Below are 23,422 nucleotides of genomic sequence, written 5' to 3' on the forward strand. Positions count from 1 at the left end.
GCAAGAGAGAGGTAACAAAATTGGAAAAATTATTTATACTCTTGCCATTGCTTAATTTTTTTAATTCAATGGGATAAAGAGGTAGAACATCAACCACTACTTAAATGTTCCTTTACTAAATCTATATGAATTTTCTTTCCCCTGGTAACATAAATAAACAAGCTGTGTATTAATCATCAATATATCCCTATAATTTCTAATTCATATACACTCTTCCCAATATGTAATGCTGGCCAGGTTTCTGCCCTCATTATGTCTGCCTCTGAACCATCTCTCTAGAGACATTTTACTTCTTTAGGTTTTACTCCAATTTGTTTCCTCCTCTTTCAATCCTGGTCTGCGCCCCATCTTTCCCCATATATCTCCACAGAATACATAACAGGGCTTCCTCCTGTTTCCCAAACTTTACCTTGTTACAGAATGGTTCATTCGAGGAATCAGTTTCAATCTTCCAAAAAATACTATTTTCCATTTCTGATAACTATTAAAACAGGCCATATTCTCTGTAAAGGGTCAGAAAGGATATTTTGATGCTAAGAGTTATCTTCATTACTCATCTTGGGTTTTTAACACATTTGTGACAAAATGATGGACCTAGAGGAAATGATGGATGCTAAGTGAAATAAATCAGAGGAAAACAAATACCGTATGTTTTCACTTATATTTGGAATCTAAAAAAAGAAACAAACAAAAAAACAGAAACAGAAATAGACTCACAGACAGAATAATTTAGTGGCTGCCAGAGGGGAAAGGGATTGGTGGGGGGGATGAATGAAATAGGTGAAGGGGATTAAGAGGTATAAATTTACAGTCATAAAATAAATAAGACAGGAATTTAATATACAGCATCTGGAATATAGCCAATAATACTGTAACAACTTTGTATGGTGACAGTTGGTAACCTAGACTTATCATGGTGAACATTTCTTATGTATATAAATATCAAATCACTAGATCATACACCTGAAACCAATACATACTGTTTGTCAATTATTTTTCAATTAAAAAAGGAAAAAGAGGACATGAAAGTTAAAGTTACAATGGGATATTTCCACTGTACCAGAAAATAAACCAAAGAGAAACAAAATAAACAAACAAAAAAGGGTGGAAAGCTCTTTTCAGTAACATCTCTTTAAACAAAAGGAATAATTACGACAGGCCCAAGTAAAAGTCAAAGCCAAAATGCCCCAAATAAGATGAGAAGGATAAGAAGATGACCCTGTGGCTATGATGTCATTATATGGGATTCAGGCATTGGGCCTGTGTCCCCAGAAGGTATTATAAATATATATATATATAAAATATATATATATAAACATATTTATATATATTTACATTCACATTTATAATTATGATGTTAACTTTATCCAGATATAATTTGTACATCATAAAATTCACCCATTTTGAAGGTACAACTTAATGTTCTTAGTAAATTTTAAAAAGTGTACAACCATAACTATAATCCAGTTTTAGAACATTTTCATCAAATTATTGTGACAATCATAATGGTTGCTCAGATGCCTCCTCTTCTTTTGATTTGAGAAAGCTGAATTACTTAGAAGTCTGGTGTCTAGTTCAGTGGGATTTTTTTTTTTAAGATTTTATTTATTTATTCAACAGTGAGAGATCACAAGTAGGCAGAGAGGCAGGCAGAGAGAGAGGAAGGGAAGCTGGCTTCCCGCTGAGCAGAGAGCCCCATATGGGGCCCCATCCTAGGACCCTGGGATATTTCTGTAGTTAACCACAATGTATGCTTTGTCAGATTACTATGAATCCTGAATAAATAGTAAAAAATGGTGTTTTCTTTCATTTATTACACTTTGATTTTTTTTTAAAGATTCTATTTATTTATTTGACAGAGAGAGAGAGAACACAAGCAGGGGGAGCAGCAGAGGAAGAGGAAGAAGCAGGATCCCTGCTGAGCAGGGAGCCCAGTGTGGGGCTGGATCAGAACCCTGGGATCTTGACCCAAGCTGTAGGGAGCTGCTCAACTAACTGAGCCACCCAGTAGCCCCACATATTTTTCTAAGAGGGTAATCTAGAAGAGAAAAATATACTGTAATGTTACTAATGTATTTTAAGTATGATTGTATAAGAATGATTTCCTCACTTGCAAATGAACACTACTTGTTTTTTTTTTTTTTTAAAGGCGGAGCAGGAAGAAGAGAAAGGGAGAGAGGGCAGGAAAGGAAGATTCAAAGACAGCAAAACATGAATGGTGCTTCATGAAGGGGGAAGGAAGAGGAGGAAAAAGAGAAGTTGTTGATTCTTTCACAGATCTTATTATGTGGCAGTTGATGTTCTCAGGTCTTGACTTCTAACTGGTATTTGTAACCCTCACACTAAGTCTATAAAATGTATGCTATCATTACCCTTAGTGAGGAACCTGAGCCAGCCCAAGGCTAGATAGATACCTTGCCCAAGGTCCCGCAGTCAGTAGAAGAGCCAGGATTCCAATCCATGCATGCACTCTGGTTCCTGCCACTCACCACTGATTCGCTTCTTTCAGACCTACCAGAGTTGAGTATTTCAATACTGGTGAGGCTGAAAATGAAATTAGCCGTGACTTACGGCCAAAATGCCCCAATTCTTTTGTGACCAAAATATGAACCACAATACTTGAGACGTATACAAATTTAACTGATATTTTTGGTGTATATTGATAATACAAAGAAATTGCTCAAATGCTGTCCAGGGAAAACATGGGATACATTTTATATTATTTGGACTCAGGCTTAGGGTGACCATATGTATTGATTTGCTCACAAAATTCCAGTTTAAACCTGTTGTCCAGGCTTGACTGTACAGCATCTCCTTTTGCTTTCAAAAGTGTCCCATTTGGACAATATAATAAATAATATTAGTCATGCACAACCAATGTAAATGGCACAAGTCAAACTGCATAAAATTCAGACCTAATCTCTTTATTATATTATTTTTCATGTCATTCTTTATAGCAATTTCAGAAGCCACTAGTCTATACCAACAACAACCAGTGGCTATCCAGCATTTACTCCTATTTTCATGTACATTTTTTTCTTGTTGCATGGTCCATCCCCAAGCCTTCTATTTAGCAAGAATCTTACTCTTAGTTTTTCCTACGTACAAAATTCCCTAGGACTGTGGATAAACTTCTAAAAGGCAAAACTAATATAAAACAAACAACCTCCTTCCCCATCTGAACATATACATAATAAGGAACTTTCTATAAACCTAAAGCTACATGAAGTTATCTCTGTAATGCTAGTTTATACCATATATGCTCATAAAATGGAGAATTCTATTAACATTTTCTAAACATTTTAAAGGATCTGGTACATCCCTACATGAATTTATTTTAGAGAGAGAGAGAGAACAAGAGAGCGTGAACAGGGGTAGGGGCAAAGGGAGAGGGAGAAGCAAAGACTCCCTGCTGAGCAGGGAGCCTGATGCAGAGCTTGATCTCAGGACCTTGGGATCATGACTTGAACCAAAGGAAGATGCTTAACCAACTGAGCCACCCAGGCACACCCCGACCATGAATTTTCAATAGTCTTTTAAGGGTACCTGAGTGGCTCAGTCAGTTGGGCATCTGACTCTTGATCTCAGCTCAGGTCTTGATCTCAGGGTCCTGAATTGAGTTCCACGCTGGGTGTGGAGCCTACTTTTAAAAAATAATTAATTAAATAAACAAATAAATACATAAATAAATAGATAGTCTTTCAGTTTTCCTAGATTCAATATCTGCACAAAAGCTGATAAGTGCTGCAAACGGCTTTTTTTTTTTTAAGATTTTATTTATTTATTTGACAGACAGAGATCACAAGTAGGCAGAGAGGCAGGCAGGGAGAAAGAGGAAAGGAAGCAGGCTCCCTGCTGAGCGAGAGCCCGATGCTGCGGGGCTATGACCTGAGCCGAAGGCAGAGGCTTAACCCACTGAGCCACCCAGGCGCCCCAGTGCAAATGGCTTTAATAACTCTGATTCTCTCACTTTCTTATCCTAAAACCCATTTTTCTTACATTGTGAACCCAAAGGTACCACTTTCTGTTTCTCTGCCTCTTCCTTCAAACACTTCATTTCCCTGTCTGTCAAATCACTGCCTCTCTTCCAATACTTTCTAGTCTATAATAATCACCCTAAAGACATTTCTATCCTTAAAGATTCCACTGTCACTTTTTGGAAATAAGCTATTATTCAATCTCACTCTCACTTTATGCTTCCTATAATGCTTCTGACTCAGCAGTTGCCTTAGTAGGCCTAAACTTTCTCCATATTACTTTACTGTTTTTCTGAAAAATTACCTACTTTTGGTCTCCTTATATAAACTCCCTGACCTCCTTCCCCTTGGATCAGGTTCATCTACCCACTCAGAGGTACAGACTTCTGGCCTCCAGCCTTCATTTACCCTACTGCTTACGAAGATCCTTAGGAAACCGATCTGCAGAAGGAAGGGAGAAAATTGCTGTCCTTGCTCTGAAGCACTGGATACCATTAATTTACTTTTATCTCAGTGCACAGAGTTACAGATGGTGGAGGGTACAGACATCATTAGTTATGGAAAGGTACTCCATGCCAGTTTGAATTAGTATGAAGGAAACAACTGCCCACTGTATCTGGCTTAGTTATTTGAAAGTTCTGACAATGTTTTCTCTTGGCCAGCACAGATTCTTCAGATCTTGGTATTTAAGATTACTCTGACTGTGATATCCCACACAGAAGTGTATTCATCTTTAATTTCCCTATATGTAACTTCTACCATGACTTAGCGCCACCAAATGGTCTCAGTTATCCAAAGAGAGGTTTTATCTTACTCTGATAAGGACATGTCATTGAAGGGTCCTCTATAAAAGCTGTCTGGATGTGTCATACCGTTTTGGAAGAAATGATAATAAGGTCTAAAGATCACATTTAATAGAAAGAAAGGGAGTTCATTAAAAATATACGGAAAATAATTACAGTTTCAGAGTCACATGATCAAAGATAAATTATATATCTTATTCTATAATAATGTTTTAAACAGTCATTTCTTCCTAATTATGTTACCTTGTTCCTTCATGAAAATGGTCTCATTTGAGATAAGTAGACATCAAGACAAAGATGAGATCATTGCAAACAGAGAATCAATGTGTCAAATATTTTAGAGCCACTGACATGATACTTAAGATAAGCACAATCTGCTGATTTAGACCAAATATGACCAAATCTTAATCCTGAAAAGTGAGCCTGCTTCTTTGTGTCATCCCTACACAATTAGACTGCCTAAGATTTCAGCAATCTCTTTTTTTTTAATTAACATATAATGTATTATTTGTTTCAGGGGTACAGGTCTGTGATTATCAGTCTTACACAATTCACAGCACTACCCATAGCACAGACCCAATATCACATACCCCATAGGACATCTCCAATGTCCATCACCCAGCTACCCCATCCCTCCCATCCCTCTCCCCTCCAGCAACCCTCAGTTTGTTTCCTGAAATTAAGGCTCTCTTATCAACCTTTTTGTTTTATGACAGTAATTACTAAGACAAGAATCAGTATGCTTGAGTGCAAAGTTTCAAAATGAAACTCGACAACAGAGTGAGAAAGATGCAGTAGCCACACCTCTGAGAAGACCATCAGAACACAAAAACAATAACAAAAATAAGATGAATCAATTCATTCAATTCCATTCCTCCAAATATTGCCTTTTCATTTAATTTTAAAATATCTCTTTTATTAGGAATCATTTTTTTTTTAAAGATTTTATTTATTTATCTGTCAGAGAGAGAGCAAGCGAGAGTGAGCACAGGCAGAGTCAGAGGGAGAAGCAGGCTCCCTGCGGAGCAAGGAGCCAGATGTGGGACTCGATCCCATGATGCTGGGATGATGACCTGAGCTGAAGGCAGCTGCTTAACCAACTGAGCCACCCAGGCGTCCCCAGGAATCATTTTTAAAAGTCAATTTCAGGTCAAACCTCTTACTCTGTAAGGTTTTACAGATTATGTTCTTCCCTGGGTCTGCAGATGTAGAATAAGCTGAAACTATATGAGTAAATCATAAAATTATGTTATCCCCATGAATCACACATATAAGTAGGGGATGGAAAAAATACATATACAGTTGATCTCAATTTTGTCTCACTGAAAACACAATACTTATTCTTATTGTCACTTCACATTAGATAACACAGGAAAACCTAATACATTTTTTAAAGGCTACTTTGAAGGAACTTACTTTTAATTAGACAAGAGCAGTCATTCTCATGTCAATTTTTTATAAAATAATTTTTTATCTTAAGTTTTTAAAATTTTAATATTGTACTGAAAATAAGCAGAAATATTAAACTGTCCCCTTCAAAGAGTCATTCCTTAAAAAAAAAAAAAAGTACAAAATACGCTCACTGGTACTACTGCCCACTAGGCACATCCTTATCTCTCTGCCTCCTCTCAAATTATAGCCTAGACTCAGAATCGCTTAACTAATAGTATGACATTTCTGTAAGACACAAAAGCTACTGATTTATTAGGAAAGGTCTGAGGCTCTATTTATACCTAATTTTTACTCTCATGTATAGTATTCATAGCAACAACAGGAAAACAAAAAGTCATCAGTGAGTGGGCCGAAGACAAAAGCAAATGGAAAGATCAGGAGCCCATAACAAGGAAAAAATAACCCTGTAATACTTGGTGCGACATTACTGACTACATTTCTTAGGAGCCTAAACTCTGAATTCCTCAACTGCGACCAGAGCTGATAAAGAAATGTTGAGAGCAACAAGCCACTTCCTTGTTACCTGTCTGTGCTCTTCAGCTGAGAGGAGGCAAAACCTGTGTGTCACCACACAGTAATCCCAGGCTAAGAATGAACCTCATACCCTATGAGAAGCTTCCAGAGCCCACTTCATAGCAGTCCTTTCTGCTTAGACATGGTCCTCTTTGTACAGCAGTTGGAGTGGATTTAGCAATTGGTTTTGCTGAGCTTGGAACCTTTGTTACACTGCATGAGGCCTGTGTTAACCAAAGACACAAACGGTCTTGGATGTAGACAAAAAAAAAAAAAAAAAAAAAAGGGTTGTAAAAGTACAAGCTGGAGGAAGAGGATCAAGAGAAAGCTCAGAAGGAAATCTGAAAGTTAAGAACCATGTAATGCCAGTGATACAATCAGAATAGGTAGGAAGGTCTGTCCTGCTCCTTGGTTTGAATTTGGGTATAAAGACCCAGTAATAGGTGCCTCATTAGCACAGTAGGTAGTGTATCAGTCACATCATAAAGACCCAGTAATTTAGGATAACTCTCATAATCTTTTGAAACAGTTCCAGAAACAATGTTTGTTGAACTCAGTAGGGGAAAGAATCCATTTGGCTCCTCATGTTTCCCTCCAAGAGTAGTAATGAGGATTAATAAAAAGCATGGCTGAGTAGAAATCTTATTAGTCTACCAAGGGTGAATGGTCTTTAGCCAATTTGTAAAGGGAGCTAAAATTAAATTTTTAATATGATTTAATGTCAATTAAATGCTTACAATAAAGAATGACCACCCTGAAAATTAATCTATCTAATAGCTAAAATATAATCAAATTGGTCTGTTCTAAAAATGAAGCCCTCCTTCCTTTCTAATTAAATACTATTTTATGAAGTTGGATTTGCCAGATCCCTGGAATTTTTTTAAATTTGGAAACATGTCTTCAAGTTTGCTATTTCTTGTAATCAGAAAATTGACTTCTTGTCCTAGCAATTGACAATTAACTTTATAACCCTAGAGAATTTCAAGGACAGAAAAATCAAACTAAAAACAGGAAAGAAAACCAAACAGCAAAAAGTACGATATACACAATTTCAGAGAGACAACCCTCTAGTATTTTGTAATCAATCTCTAATGTTGCTACTCTTATTAGATCTGGCAGTGCCATCTAGGGTGGACCACTGCCACAGAGAACCAGTGCATTCTTCAGACACCCCTGTAGAGCATGTGTGTATCTATGATATGCTCTGAAAACATCCCAAGCTACTGAGCCCTAAGTTAGGTGCTGCATTTTAACAGGAGACAAATTATCTCCAAGAAGAGGCACTGCCTCATATGAGGTCATGGAAATTTTAGTTTTACACTGTGAAAAACAAAAACATTTCCTTTCTCATTCACAATTCAAAGCCTGGGGTTGTTGTGTTTTTGTATTTTGGTATATGTGTTTTTTTTTTTTTTTCTTTTTTAACAAAAAGTGAAAATATAAGCAACTAACTATGTGGAAACTGACCTTGATCATCACTTCCCTGTGTTTCTTCAGGGTTTCATTTTCTATTTATTTTATAAGAAACTGTCTTCTGTGATCAAGTCTAACTGAGTCAATTATTTTGACTCCCAGTTTTGGAGAAGAAAATTCATACATTGTCCCCTTCCCTCCATTCCATGAACATGTACAAGCCATGTTGCTGGGTACTGACATCATAAGGATAATGGCTCCAGCTCTCAGGGAGATTGCAGTCCAGCATGGGGGCAGGGAGCAGCTACAGAGCAATATCATAATTATTTCAGGAATAATAAATCAAGGGCTGCAGTGGGCCTAGGGAGCACAAAGGAGATAAACTGGCCCCAGATGGAAGAGGAAAGTTAAAGGTACTAGGGCAGGCTTTCTAGACAGTGTAATCTGTAACCAAGGAGGGTAAGTCTTAACCGGGAAAAGAAGAACGGGAGAAGGCTCTTCAGGCAAGGGAAGCAGGATGTGTAAAAAGGGGACTGAGTGTTGTGGTTAAGAAGCACAGGCTCAGTTATGTATATTGTTCCACAATTTCCAAAAAAAAAAAAAAAAAAAGAAAAAAAGAAAAGAAAAAAGCAGCAGCAGCAACAGAGATTTTGGAGTGAGGCCACTACAGTTGGCTTGGGCAACTCACTCTCTGTGTCATTTCCCAATCTGTAAAATGAGAAGCAAAACAGTACCTACGTCCTAGGAGTAAGATCCTTGTGGCTTTAATACACATAAAAGTACTTGGACCTGTGTCAACTTTAAAGGAAGTACTAAATAAACATTAGCATTTATTATCATGTTTACAGACCCAGAGATGAGAGAGGACAGGGCACTTTCAAGGGCATGATGAGTTTAAGTTGCCTTCTCCAACCAGAAGAGTCCAGTAGACAGAAGAAGGAACCCAGAAAAGAGAACTGGGCTAAAGTTTATCGAAAGCCTGTTTTGAAAAATACTGGTTTTTGTTTTCTTTTTCATCTATATGAGATGATGGATATGAACTAAACTTGTGACAATTATTTCACAATATATGTAAGTCAAATCATTATGCTCTACACCTTAAACTTGTACATTGCAGTATGTCAATTATGTCTCAATAAAACTGGAAAACATGAATTATTTTTTAAAAATTAAAATGACATTTTGAAGATATACTTTTTCCTCCCTGAGGTCATCCCTGAACTTTAAATGTACACGAGGGTGTATCTTTCAATTAGCAATAATCGCGCCTCGGATAAACCTCATTGGCTACGATACTGCCACTGCGCAAAGCTTACGAGGGTGTATCTTTGAAGCTATGTACACTTCAGCTGTTACTCAAGATTAACCTGCCAGTACAAAATAATTACATCTTCCAGCATTAAAATACTCCTTTTCAAAGGGCAGGCTGATCGCACTACTCTGAATATGCCTTCTATCCCAACATCCGAGAAGGGGTATACTCCTAAATCTATGGGTGCCAAGCATTCCCACAAAAACTCATGTTTGGTTTCACACACAACATTTGATAGTCTGGGGACAGAGATACTTATGTTATGATGCCACATGGTATGTAGGAAGGAATGGCAAGAGGACAATATGAGACAATGTAATGAATCTTTCCCATAAAATAACATTATGAGAAGAATAAATGAAACAAGATGGGATTGGGAGGGAGACAAACCATAAGTGACTCTTAATCTCACAAAACAAACTGAGGGTTGCTGGGGGGAGGGGGTTTGGGAGAAGGGGGTGGTATTATGGACATTGGGGAGGGTATGTGTTTTGGTGAGTGCTGTGAAGTGTGTAAACCTGGTGATTCACAGACCTGTACCACTGGGGATAAAAATATATGTTTATAAAAAATAAAAAATTATATTAAAAAAAATAACATTACAGAAATATTGGAATATTGGAGGCTTGAGTTACTTATCATCTTAGTTTCCTCACTGGAAAAGTAAGGTTAAGGACCCTGGGACCTCTAATTCCTATAAACTACTTAATGAACAAGATGTATAGAATCAAGTCTGCACATAAAACTCTAGTAAGGAGGAATATCTGTGCTGTCCAGAAATCTGTCAGGTAATGCTACCAAGGAATGTCTGTAGGAGAGGGCAGTTATCTCTAACTTTCCAGGAAAGACTCACTAATAATTTACTACTCAGACTTCAGGCAACCTTTCTTTAATCTCTATTTTCAGTGTAATGTGGCCTCCTCAATAGACAATGTGGAAACAGATCAGATTGGCACATGAGAGTAGGGACTGGTAGTCTCAAGGGCAGATCACATACCTGCACAGGGATCCGAGAAAAGCCCTAGCAAACTTCCAATAAGGAGAAGGGCCTTGGACAGTGGGTGTGAGGGCCAAAAGGGTTATTTTGTCTTCCTATTAGACAATAATTCGTGTAATTTCATCATGTGTGAAATACTGAGAGGCTTCCATTTCCTCTACCTCTTCCTTGAGAAGTGGCTAAAACTCAGCACCTTCTTGTGCCATGAGCTCATTAATGTTGATGCCAACATTTTTCACTCCTGAGAACAGAAATATCCTATTCATACAGGTATTAAAAGCATAAACCCAGGTACTCAAGGTTCTGCCCAGTCAGCTTTCTCACACTAGTCCAAATGCCTGAGCCACAGACACTGCCCATCGTGCCAATGCCACCCAGAAGTATTCTGAATATAGGGAGACAGAAACGAACAGCAGTCTCTCGCACAGCAGGCATTCTAGTCAGTCCCTAGGTTGGCCAAGTTTGTTTTTATAGTGAATTTGTCTTCCACTTGGTCAAAGCTAATCTCTAGGTACTAAGGAAACACAGCTCTCTTGGGATATAAAAATGGTCATGAAAGCTATAAATATAAAGGTGAGGGAAAAAAAGAAAATTTTAAATACAATTTGACCAAATCTTCTTAACCTGTGCTTCATGATTACATAAAAATGCATGCAAATCCATATAACATACTTAATGTGTGCTTTTCACAAGGACCTAAATCTTTCATTAGGTTCTCTTTTTTTTTTTTTTTTTAAGATTTTATTTATTCATTTGGCAGACAGAGATCACAAGTAGGCAGGAAGGCAGGCAGAGAGAGAGGAGGAAGCAGGCTCCCCACAGAGCCCGATCCCAGGACCCCGGGATCACGACCCGAGCCGAAGGCAGAGGCTTCAACCCACTGAGCCACCCAGGCACCCCTCATTAGGTTCTCAAAGAGTTCTTTTTTTTTTTTTTTTAAGATTTTATTTATTTATTTGACAAAGCAAGAGTACACAAGCAGGGGCATCAGTAGAGGGAGGGGGAGAAGCAGGCTCCTGATGTGGGGCTCAATCCCAGGACCCCAAGATTATGACCCAAACTGAAGGCAAATGCTTAACAGACTCAGCCACCCAGGTGCTCCAGATTCTCAGAGTACTATGACTTGAAAAAGCTAAAAAATACATGATAAAAATATTATTTTAAAAAATACAACTCAAATCCCCAAGCTAGAAGTAACAAGAAAACAAAATACATCATTTTGTCTTTCATTTAAGTATCTTTGAGTAGGGGTGCATGGCTGGTTCAGTTGGATAAGCATCTGCCTTCGACTCAGGTCATGATCCCGGGGTCCTGGGATTGAGCCCCTTGTCCTGGCTGCTTATCCCTCTCCCTCTGCATCACCCCTTCATGCTCTCTCATGTGCTCTTTCTCTCTCTCTCAAATAATCGAATAAATAAATAAATATCTGTGAGTAATAAAAGTAATTCCAAATTAAAAGACACTATATGCTATACATGTTCAGTTTGTAAAAAGTTACCTCGCTTCAACAGTTCATCAAATAATTTTGACAATACTATTCATAATTTCGCTTTAAGTGAATTCCTCCTAACACGGGGGGGGGGGGGTGGGGGAGACAGCTTGGATAGAAAATAGTTCCCCAAATTAGGTACTGATGGATCATTTAATTGACTACTTGCTGAATTTCAGGTCCAATCATGCTTGGATATGTGAAGAATTCTATTCTAGGGGTAGCATCATTCCATGAAGGCAGAAAACCTGTAACTGAATCTCTTTATCACTTTCCCAAAACAAATAGGGGTACATTCCACTGCACTAGCAGCCATGGGCTTAACTGCAGCTGACCAAGTTTGAAATGACCTCCAAAATCTGTTCTTAGTAACATTCTTGCCTTCATGGAATTGCCAAAATGCCTGCGGGGGTTGGGTTTTCCTTACAGTTGAGTTGAATCTTCTCCCTCCACCTGCCCTGCATCCCTAACTCTTATCATCCACAATATCCAGCTGTGTTATCCAATGGCAAGGCAAGTTAATGGAGGGTAAGAGCTGTGGTGAGAGCTGTCTACAGCTCTGTTAAATGTGAAGTCTGAAGACTGGGACTTTGGCTGAACCGTTAGGATTCTGGCATATGTTTACGATTATTATTAAGCCAACTACTTCCAATGTGTGAGCTAGCTTCTATCAGTTATTTGACTGGGGGCGGAAGCATGACATGAATTCCAAAAGAATAAAGTTTATGTTTAAGTCTGATTCTTTCAAAATTAATGCTTTACTTCAACAAATTATATGGTATCTCTAAAGAATTGAAGATAGCCTCCCAAAGTGAGGTATTTTTACTTTTTTTCATTGTTTTGGGTGAAACAATTGGGATCTTTTCAACAACTCATTCAATGAGCCAACCCCAACTCACAAGTAAAATCCTGGAAATATGTATATGGCATCTACTACGACTTCCCTTACCAAACCCTCAATATATTCAAGCAGAATTATTGGCTCCTTCCTACACCACCTCTCTGCCCCACACCCTCATCCATACACTGATATACCTACGTCACATAATATATATCCACATACCTAATCCAAACACCATTTTTTTCTATGAAGCAAGTCCTGTGTTCTCTCCACAGGCTTCAAAACTTAATGAGATATGGGTCCCAACTGCCTTGAGCTCCCTTTTAAGCCCCTCAAACATGAGAACTCTGTCTTATTTAGCTTTGCTCCTTCACAGTGCCTTCAAGAGAAGACATCCAATGAATGTTAGCTTTAAAAGAAATTGAAAGAGAAAGATAAATCCACGAATGAACTAAGTAAAAGAGGATCTACGAGTCTCTATTTTCTCAGTTAATTTTTTTTTAAGATTTTATTTATTTACTTGACAGATCACAAGTAGGCAAAAAGGCAGGCAGAGGGAAGGGGAAGCAAGTTCCTCTCTGAGCAGACAGCCTGATGTGGGGCTCAATCCCAGGAACCTGAGATCATGACCTGAGCTGAACGTAGAGGCTTAACTCACTGAGCCACCCAGGAGCCCCTCAGTTAAGTTTTTTATTTATTTCTTTTACACACTGGTATTGTTAAAACCATTATTTGGATACAGTGTTTAATATACTGGCCTTTTTTCCATTAATATGTTTGCTATCTGTGTAAGTCTCATTCTTTCTCAAACAACTCTTAATTCAAATTTCAGAATGCTAACACCTGAATTTTTACTTGTGCCTCTTTTATTCCTTTAAAATATGTGAGCTAAGATAGTTTCCCCAAAAGTCAATCCAATAGTATATTTGAGGTAATGTGACTTATAAACTGAATAGGGTAAAGAACACTAGTTAAAGATGTGAAAATTCTGAATTGTCTCGGTTCTTTGTGACCTTGAAAAGTTATTATTCTGAGATTCAGTGTCCTCGCTGAAAAATGAGAGACTGTAACAGGTGCAACCTCTTATTCCATTCGACTTTATATATTCTGGAGAACTAATTCTCTGTATTTTGCTATGATGGGCTTGATACACAAACCTCACAAATACACAAAACAAGAAGCTGTTTACATCAGGGGCCTGAGTACTATGGCCCACTGCCACATTCAGCCCACTGCCTGTTTTTGTTAACAAAGTTTTATTATAGCACAGTCACATCTATTGACTTATTTACTGCCTTTTGCATGCTAACAACAAAAGGGTTGCAACAGAGACCAAATGGTTAGCAAACCCAAAATACTGGTCTTCTGTAGAAAAACTTTGCCAGTCTCTGGCAAATGATGCGCACTGTGCTGTGTGACTTCTTCCCTAAAGAACCCCACCCCTCTGTTCCCTGAATGAGACCTGGAAGTTCACCATTCTTTAAAATTCTACATCTGCTCTGAAAAGGTAAAACACCAGAAGTGTTACGCAAACTCTCAGCTGACTGAATCATCTGACTTCTACCTGGGGGCACTAAAAGGAAAAAGGAAGTCTTCGGTACAACAAAGCAAAGTGAGCAGGCACCAAAGATAAATCTGCTTATACCCTAATTTTGCCTGGATCCGCCACAGAGAGAGAAGTCTTTAGATTCTGATACTGTGATGGGTTTTAACCTAAACCTGCTCTCGTACCTCTTATATGCAACAACCGTACCTGGAGGCCAGTTGGATAACAACCATATAAAATAATAAAAGAGAACTACCAAAACTTCTACATACGTTATTACCACTTTTGGACTGTGATAGAATGATGTGTTTAAATCCCATTACTCTGACCAAAGGAAGGCAGACACAAAATAATATATACTGTAGTATTCTGCTTATGTAACTTTCAAGAATAGGCAATACTAATCTATGGTGATAGAAGTCAGAAACTGGCAGGGAGGAGGTTAAAGGGCAAAAGGGCATGGAGAGTTTTGGGGGTGATGGAAACATTCTATTATCTTCTTTTGGATGGTAGTTATGAGGCTCAAAAGTCATCTAACTGAATACTTAACTGCATTTTTCTGTATTTGAATATACCTCATTTTTAAGGGACTATTAAAGAATTTTATAAATTTGGGGGTATGTCTTCAGAAACCTTGGAGTTTTTTAGGATCACTGTTGTTACATAATTTTCTCTCCACAGTAACAGACAGAAGGGTGAGGTAGTAAGAGAAAGAAAGTGGGGGCGTTGTTGATGGAGAGAAAATTCTTGTCCAGCCTCTAAGACCATTTCCTTTACGAATACATTCTTGCAATAAGTCATCAGATACCTCAGTCTGGGCCTTAGTCTTCCAACAAAAAAAAAACTCAAAAGCAGGAAATGAGGAAACAGGTAAAACAGATCTTTTTCCTTTAAAGTGTGTGTTTGTTGGACTATTAAAAACCACAGAAAATATACAAAAACATGATTACACGCCACCTGGAAGTCTCTACTTTATTCAAGTTGTATTAAATCCATTCTAATTTTGTACCAATATAATCAGAAATGTTAAATCTAGTATATATAATATTGATAAAATTTATCTTACCAAAAAGTAAATTATTAATGAATGCTCTTTTTAAACTTGAACAAAAAATACAATAAAGTATGTTCCTCTTAATTTATGATCATCTGAAAAATCAGCTCTCCTTACTAGACAGGCCTCATTTTTCAAAGAAAGGCTTAAAGTCAAACATTTTATTGATCTACTGATACCCTGGCTTGGGTAGTTTGGTTGAAATAAACCAAACTCTACTTACAGTAATTGAGGCCACTAACACTGGACAACAATCTGTGCTTACTGCACAGACAGCAAAGACAGAGATCAACTAAACAAGCAAAATTAAATGAGACGGGATACATATTATTATACAACCAGTACAGGTCTAAAGCCAATGTTTTGGTTAAAAATCTAGAATTATCTAATTACCTTCATTTCCAACTTAATAAGAGAGAGAGAAAAAAAAAAGAATTTAAGTGTTTGAAGATTCCCCGGAGGTCAACTCATCAGTGGAACCCCCTCGTTACCCAAATGAAGAAGGAAAGGTGTGAACTGAGCTTGGCCTGAGCCTCACTGGTTGACCCCAAGTACACATGCAGTGGCCCCTGCTTCCCCAGCTAGTCTCACTTTAAGCCTGCTTCAGGGACACCAGCACCTGGCTGCACGCCGTTACACCTTTTCCTTCCACCTGCTCTTCTGCCAAAGACACTTCCCGCTCTCATTCCTCCTAAAGACTTGTGCACATTCTCTTTGTTTTTGTTGTTGCTGAAGTTTGATTGACATACAGTGTTGTATCAGTTCCAGGTACACAGAGATTCATCAATTCTATACATTATGAAATGCACACCACCCTAAGTATAGTCACCATCTGACATGAGAAAACGTGACAATATTATTGACTACATGGCCTATGCTGTGACTTTTTGTAACTGGAAATTTGTGCTCCTTCTTGGAGACTTAATTTAGTCATCAACTCCTCCAGAAGCTTTCCTTAACGCCTCTATCCAACTCTCACCAACCTAACCCCAAGTGGCAGTTACAACTTCTCTGCTCACCCAAAGCACCACAATTTTCTTCATTCTTCTCACCATTCAAATACGGAGTGTCCACACTGGGCCACTGCTAATGCTAGGGGTACAGAGGAAGAGGCAGCGTTTCTACCCTAAACCCTAAAGCAAGTGCCTCTGTACTTCAGAGGCAGCTGAAATAACCTGTTAACCAGTTGATCTAGTCTCATTGAAGGACCGACTATTAACCATTTGTTCTAGTCCCCAAACCCAATATATGGCACCCAGAGGCTCAACAGATATTTGTTCAACTTTGCTTTTATTATGAAAATTGGACTTTAAATTTTTCATGTTTTAATGAGTGAAAAAAACCTTAAGCAAAATTTAATCTTTAAAACAATGGAGGGTATATTTACCTTCTATTCATTATCTTTTTCAAAATTTTATGTGTCAAGGCACACTACTCATTTAAATTGTCACCAGTTTTTATTTGTATTTATTATTCTTTACTTCATAGCATATTACCAAAAGTTTATGTTAATTTAGTGGATTCTGAGAAGGTAGGTGGCATGTATGGTTAGAATAGTCTATTCCCTAACAGAACACCAACCCAAGATTTCTATACGTCTAGTATTTTTCTAACTCAAAATAGCAAATTCTGAAAATATCACCATATACTTGAGATTATTTCTATTTAATGAATGAATTGTTCATTTACTCAATAAGCATACATACAGTACCTTGACTGTATTAGTTCAGGAAACGAGATGAACAAGACATGGCCCTTGGCATCAACAAACAGAAGTACTGCTACTAAGTAGTGGGTTAGGTGCAATACTAGAAGTGTGTGATGAGGTAGAAAAGGGGCAAATATGGACATGACCAACTTGGTTTGAGGGGGAGACAGCCAGGGAAGAAGACTTCACAAAAGAAGTGATGCGCATTTTTTGGAAGACTTCCTGGTAGCTCCTCAACCCAAGGGCAATCGCATGTCCACATTTCAGCCTCCATTCCTTGCACTCAGCAACCATTTGTTAAAACTCCACTGAAAGCCAGGCCCTTTGATGGGGAAAGTAGTTAAGGATTCCGCAATAAAGAAAACAGGAACGTTCTTGTACTAACAGTGCTTATATACTGCCGTGGGGCTAAGGATAAAGTTTTATCCTGTATGCAAACATGTTATTATCAAAGGATTTTAAGTAGGACCAAATGTGTTTAAGTCTTGCATTTCAGAAATCTAGGCTTCATCACAGTAGAGTACGAGAGGAAAAAAATAAAACAAGATGAAATCAGAAAGGGAGACAAACCGTGAGAGACTCTTAATCTCAGGAAACACACTGAGGGTTGCCTCAGGGGAAAGAGGTAGGAAGATGGGTACCCGGGTGATGGGCATCAAGGAGGGCATGTGATACAATGAACACTGGGTGTTATACAAGACTGATAAATCACTGAATGCTACTCTAAAACCAATAATATATTATATGCTAATTAATTAAATTTTAATTAAAAAAAGAAATCTAGGTTTCTTTCTTGACTTTGACTGAATCTTCAGCTTTTTTGGTTAACTTTTTATAAACACCCCCCTTCAGTCTGCATTTTTCCTCTCTGCACCTTCCCATAAGCTAAGTTTTTATAACAGGTTCTATTTGCTGTCTTTATTTCCTCACCTCACACTTACTCTCCAACCTGCAGCAAACTGGCCTCCACTTTTAGACCCTCATTAATCCCACTCCAGCCAAGATCTTCACTGTTATCCACCCTCCAGACCCAGGGGGTGATTTTCAGTCTTGATATTACTGGTCATCTAGCTACTCCTGATACATTGTCTGCTCATGTGGAACCTAATGCTCTGGCTTCCAGAATGCTCCTAGCTTCTTAGTCTCCCAGTGCACTGCCCTTCCCTATTTGGCACTGCTCCCCAGATTTCGGTCTTTGTTCCACTGCTATTTCTACAGATACTTTATTCTCTCCTGCCAGATTGCATACAGTCCTGGTTTTAACTCTCCTGAATGCGGAAGCCTCCCATGAATAAATAGCTTAGAATTTTCAGGCTTGATCTCCCTCCCAAGCTGCCAGTTTGTAGAGCTTACTACCAGCTGTACATATATACACTTAGCTCAAAGTTTCACCTGCTAGACTATCTCCCCATCTACAATCTGATCATCTGCCAGAATTCTCAATTTCAATTAAAATACTCCCAAACAGAAACCCAAGTAATTTTAATCATCAAATCATACCAACTCCATTGCTTGTTTTCCCCAAGAATCCATCGCTCCCTTTCCTCTGTATTCTCACAATTCCTTATCATCTTTACTTGAACAACGGCATTTGCCTTCTAAATTATTTCGCTACCTCAGTTACAGTCCTCCTTAAAGCAATCTTTTAAACTCCAGAGAAATGAGAAGATTGGAGGATCCTGGAACAGAATAAGCAAACAGTTTCAAAATTACAGTTGTAACTATATGGATTTTAATTCAATTGTTCTGAAACCAGATTAAAACAACAAGAATGATCTGAATTGGGTATAAACATGTTGGAGATGGAGAGTGGAAGAAACAGAATGAGAATAAACCAGGTTAAATTTGGTTAACTGAAGAGAGTTCCTTCTTAAGACATATAAAAAAAAGTCCCTCCATGGACTCTAAAGAAAATTGGTGCTAATCTTTTTCAACTCCCACAAGAAGAACTATTTTAGAGTCTGGATACGTCTCATGTTTGTTTAAGATTGGCATAATAGAAATCAGCTTCATTTGAGCTTCTTCTAAGCAGTGCCTGACTCATGTTGTTTTAGCTGGTGTTGACTCACTGCCCCACAAAGGATGACACAGCTTTAAATAGGCAGAGGATGGCCTGCTTTTTCCAATTACATGCTTCCAGCAACCAGAAGAGGTGGGGGTCTTCTAGAGTTGAGTTTTCTGCAACTAAGCACAATTTAAACCTAACAAAAACAGTTGCCAAGTTGACCTGGTAATCACTGAGCTTTATAAATGAGGAGGGAGAGAAGTTAAGTTGTGGTATGTTAAAAATCACAGGGGCCAGGCATCCTCTGTTTTTCAAAACAAAATCTGCGGAAACTTACAGTCAGCTCTTTTCCCATTTAATTGCTTACTCTATTGAGGTCAGCAAATGTTTTTCTTTAAGATTCCAATGAAAAGCCACAAGTGTGTTTTTAAGACTCTCCACGTTAACTTTAGTGAGATAACGTAGAGGTAGCTGTAATCATGTTTGAAAGGAAGCTAAGGAAATGCCATTCTCATAATTGTTGCCACCTCTTCTATACTTCTATATCCTTCATGTCTCCCAGTGAGAGAGCGAGTTTCCCCCTCTGCCATGATTTCCTTGCCGTCAGCCGAACTGCTCCCAGAACACATCAGACCATGTTGTGGGCCTGAGTGGGTGCCCAGGGGTCAGTACAATGAATTCCGAGTCTGGTTCAAAAAGTTGGTTATTCCTTATAAGCCTCTCAGCGAGACACTTCTATACTTGGCGTATATGTTGTACCACAGAGATTGCCCCTTGCAATCCTTACTCATAAGCAGTCTTTTTTTTTTAAGATTTTATTTATTTATTTGACAGACAGAGATCACAAGTATGCAGAGAGAGAGGAGGAAGCAGGCTCCCCGCTGAGCAGAAAGCCCCATGCGGGGCTCTATCCCAGGACCCTAGGATCATGACCTGAGCAGAAGGCACAGGCTTTAACCCACTGAGCCACCCAGGCGCCCCATGAGTAGTCTTTCATGATGCATCATTCCTATTTGTAACACACTCTGAACTCCCTGGCTGGTTAAGAATTGTTAGAAGAGACTCCTAAAGACCCAGCAGTTAGGAGAGAAGTCTGGACCACACTGTTTATATATAACTAAAATGACTGTCCATTCTCCATAGTGTCCCAAGAACTGAAGTTTATCAAAACGAATACCTTATAAAATAAACACAAGTGCACAGAGCTGGAGGCCATTCTGATTCAAGTCCAGACTACAATGGGCCCTGGTTTAATTTTCCACATACAAATCCTTGCAGCTCAATTTTGGTCACTATTCTCCATTGCTCCAAGGTCATTGACAGATCAGGGCTATTAAGACTAGGGAGGGCTCAGGGGTCTAGATTGCCACAACTTATCTTACAATATCTAAAATTTTTAGAAAGATTTAGAACAAAACCAATCTTTATAAAAGTATGGCCCAGAACCTGGATTGGTATCCAGCTTGACTTCAAATCAGGATAAGCCAAAAAACTGACTGACTATTGGAAGACAAAATAGGGAAGATCCATTAATTCTCATGGAGTGTTGTTCCTCAACTTGCATTAAGAATTCTTACATTGTAGGGGCGCCTGGGTGGCTCAGTGGGTTAAGCCGCTGCCTTCGGCTCAGGTCATGATCTCAGAGTCCTGGGATCGAGTCCCGCATCGGGCTCTCTGCTCAACAGAGAGCCTGCTTCCCTCTCTCTCTCTGCCTGCCTCTCCATCTACTTGTGATTTCTCTCTGTCAAATAAATAAATAAAATCTTAAAAAAAAAAAAAAAAGAATTCTTACATTGTAGCATTTTTCACAGAACTTAAACAAAAACACCTACAATTTATATGGAACCATGAAAGACTCCAAACAGTCAAAGCAATCCTGAAAAAGAAAAGCAAAGTTGGAGGCATCCTTTATTTTATAAAACTGTAGTAATCAAAACAGTATGATACTGTCACAAAAACAGACACATAGGTCGCTAGAATAGAACAGAAAACCCAGATATAAACCTACAATTATATGATCAATTAATCTTTGACAAAGCAGAATACAATGGGAAAAGAGTCTCTTCCCCAAATGGTGTTGGGAAAACTAGTCAGCTACATGCAAAAGAATGAAACTGGGTCACTTTCTTACGCCATACACAAAAATAAACTCAAAATGGATAAAAGACCTAAATGTGAGACAGGAAACCATACAGACAATAATTTCTCTGGCATCGGCCATAGCAACATTTTTCTAGATATGTCTCCTGAGATAAGAGAAATAAAAGCAAAACCAAAACAAAACAAAACACAAACAAACAAACAAAAAACTATTGGGACTACATCAAAATAAAAAGCCTCTGCACAGAAAACAATCAGCAAAACTAAAAGGCAACCTATTGAATAGAAGATATTTGTAAATGACTTATGTGATAAACGGCTAACAACCAGAATATACAAAGAACTTATACAACTCAACACCTGAAATAAAAAATAATCTAATTTAAAAATGGGCAGAAGACATGAACAGACATTTCTGCAAGGAAGACATCCAAATGGCCAACAGACACATGAAAAGATGCTCAACATCACTCATCATCAAGGAAATGTAAAACTACAATGAGATATCACCTCACACCTGTCAGAAGGGCTAAAATAAAAAATATAAGAAACAAGTGTTGGCAAAGATGTGGAGAAAAAGGAAACCTCTGGTGGGAAGGCAAACTATTGCAGCCAGTGTGGAAAACAGCATACAGAAGTTCCTCAAAAAGTTAAAAATACACCTACTACGGCACCTGGGTGGCTCAGTGGGTTAAGTGTCCTCCAACTCTTGATTTCAGCTCAGGTCATGATCTTGGGGTTGTGAGACTGAGTTCTGTGTCAGACTTGGAACTGAGCCTGGAGCCTGCTTGGGATTCTTTCTCTCCCTCTGCACCCCCTGAAAAAATACTACTACCCTACCATCTAATAATCACCTTAATGGGTATTTACCCCCAAAATACAAAAACACTGATTTGAAGAGATACATGCACCCCTATGTTTATAGCAGCATTATTTACAATGGCCAAATTATGGAAGCAGCCCAAGTTTTCGTGGATAGATGGGATGAACAAAATAATAATGGAATATTATTCAGCCATAAAGAAGAATGAGGTCTTACCATTTGCAATGACATGGATGGAGCTATAGAGTATAATGCTAAGCAAAATAAGTCAGAAAAAGAAAAATACCATATGATTTCACTCATATGTGGAATTTAAGAAACAAACAAACAAAAAAAGCAAAAAAAAAAAAAAAGAGAGAGAGAGAGAGGGAGAGAGAAACCAAGAAACAGAGACCCTAACTATAGAGAGACAAATGAGAGGAATGGTTATCAGAGGGGAGAGGGGGTAAAGGGATGGGTGACCTAGGTGATGGGGACTAAGGAGTGCACTTATCATGATGAGAACCAGTGATGTATGAAGTGTTGAATCACTATATTCTACACCTGAAACTACTATAACACCATCTGTTAATTATACTAAAATTAAGAGAATAATTTAATTTAAAAAACTATTGGCACTCTCCCCAAGGGAAAAAAAAGAAAAAAGAACTTTTATGTTGTGAGTCACACTGCAAGGAATGAAGTAAAAAATACCTTTTCAACTATAGGAATCTTTTAAAGAAAGCAGTTAATAAAATTAAAATGAAAAATTCTAAGAGCTAGTTACTAAGAACATCAAATTAAAGGATTAACAATTGCCCTTCCCCGCCTCTAAGCACCCCCCCCCCGCTAAAAACCACAGAAAGTTTTCTTGTTACTAATTGCTTAGATCTCACTTTATTGGTGAAATTGAATGACCTCTTAGCACATTTGTATACTTTACAATACTGTTACCTAAGACTGCATGAGGGGCAAGAATTTAAATTCTTTTAAATTAAAGGAAAAAAATTCCTAACATCGTACTTGCTTCAACTGATGACAAAATTTTTCAAGCTATTTATATCCACTCATATTTAACACACTGAATACTTACTCCATTGGAACAGAATTAAAATGATTTTTTAAAAAAAGACTAAATCAAAACTGAGTATTTGTAATATCTATTATGTGAAAGTTGCTAGTTTGCTAAGGTGGATACAATAGCAATACTGTTCCTGCTCTCAATTAACCTATGACCAAACTGAGACAGAAAAACACTAAATCCATAATAAATAATGTTTCAAGATTTAAACAAAAGGTTAAAAGCACCAGTTCTGGAAGGGTTGGATGGGAATCCTCGCTCTATCATTACCTCACTGTGTAACCATGGGCTGCTTCTCTGTGCCTTAATTTCTTCCTATGAAACAGGAC

At 38.1% G+C, this 23,422-nt stretch overlaps 1 protein-coding gene and 1 pseudogene across 3 annotated transcripts in view; both read right to left on the bottom strand.

Annotated features, from left to right (window-relative positions):
- Nucleotides 1-23,422, bottom strand: part of ARHGAP28 (Rho GTPase activating protein 28) — a 207,693-nt gene that overhangs the window by 177,208 nt on the left and 7,063 nt on the right. The window lies entirely within an intron of this gene.
- Nucleotides 9,294-9,471, bottom strand: LOC123387712 (annotated as a pseudogene).

The sequence above is a fragment of the Mustela putorius genome, unplaced genomic scaffold, assembly GCF_011764305.1.
Source record: "Mustela putorius furo isolate JIRA1106 unplaced genomic scaffold, ASM1176430v1.1 tig00003858_pilon_pilon_pilon, whole genome shotgun sequence".
In the NCBI taxonomy this organism is placed as follows: domain Eukaryota; kingdom Metazoa; phylum Chordata; class Mammalia; order Carnivora; family Mustelidae; genus Mustela; species Mustela putorius.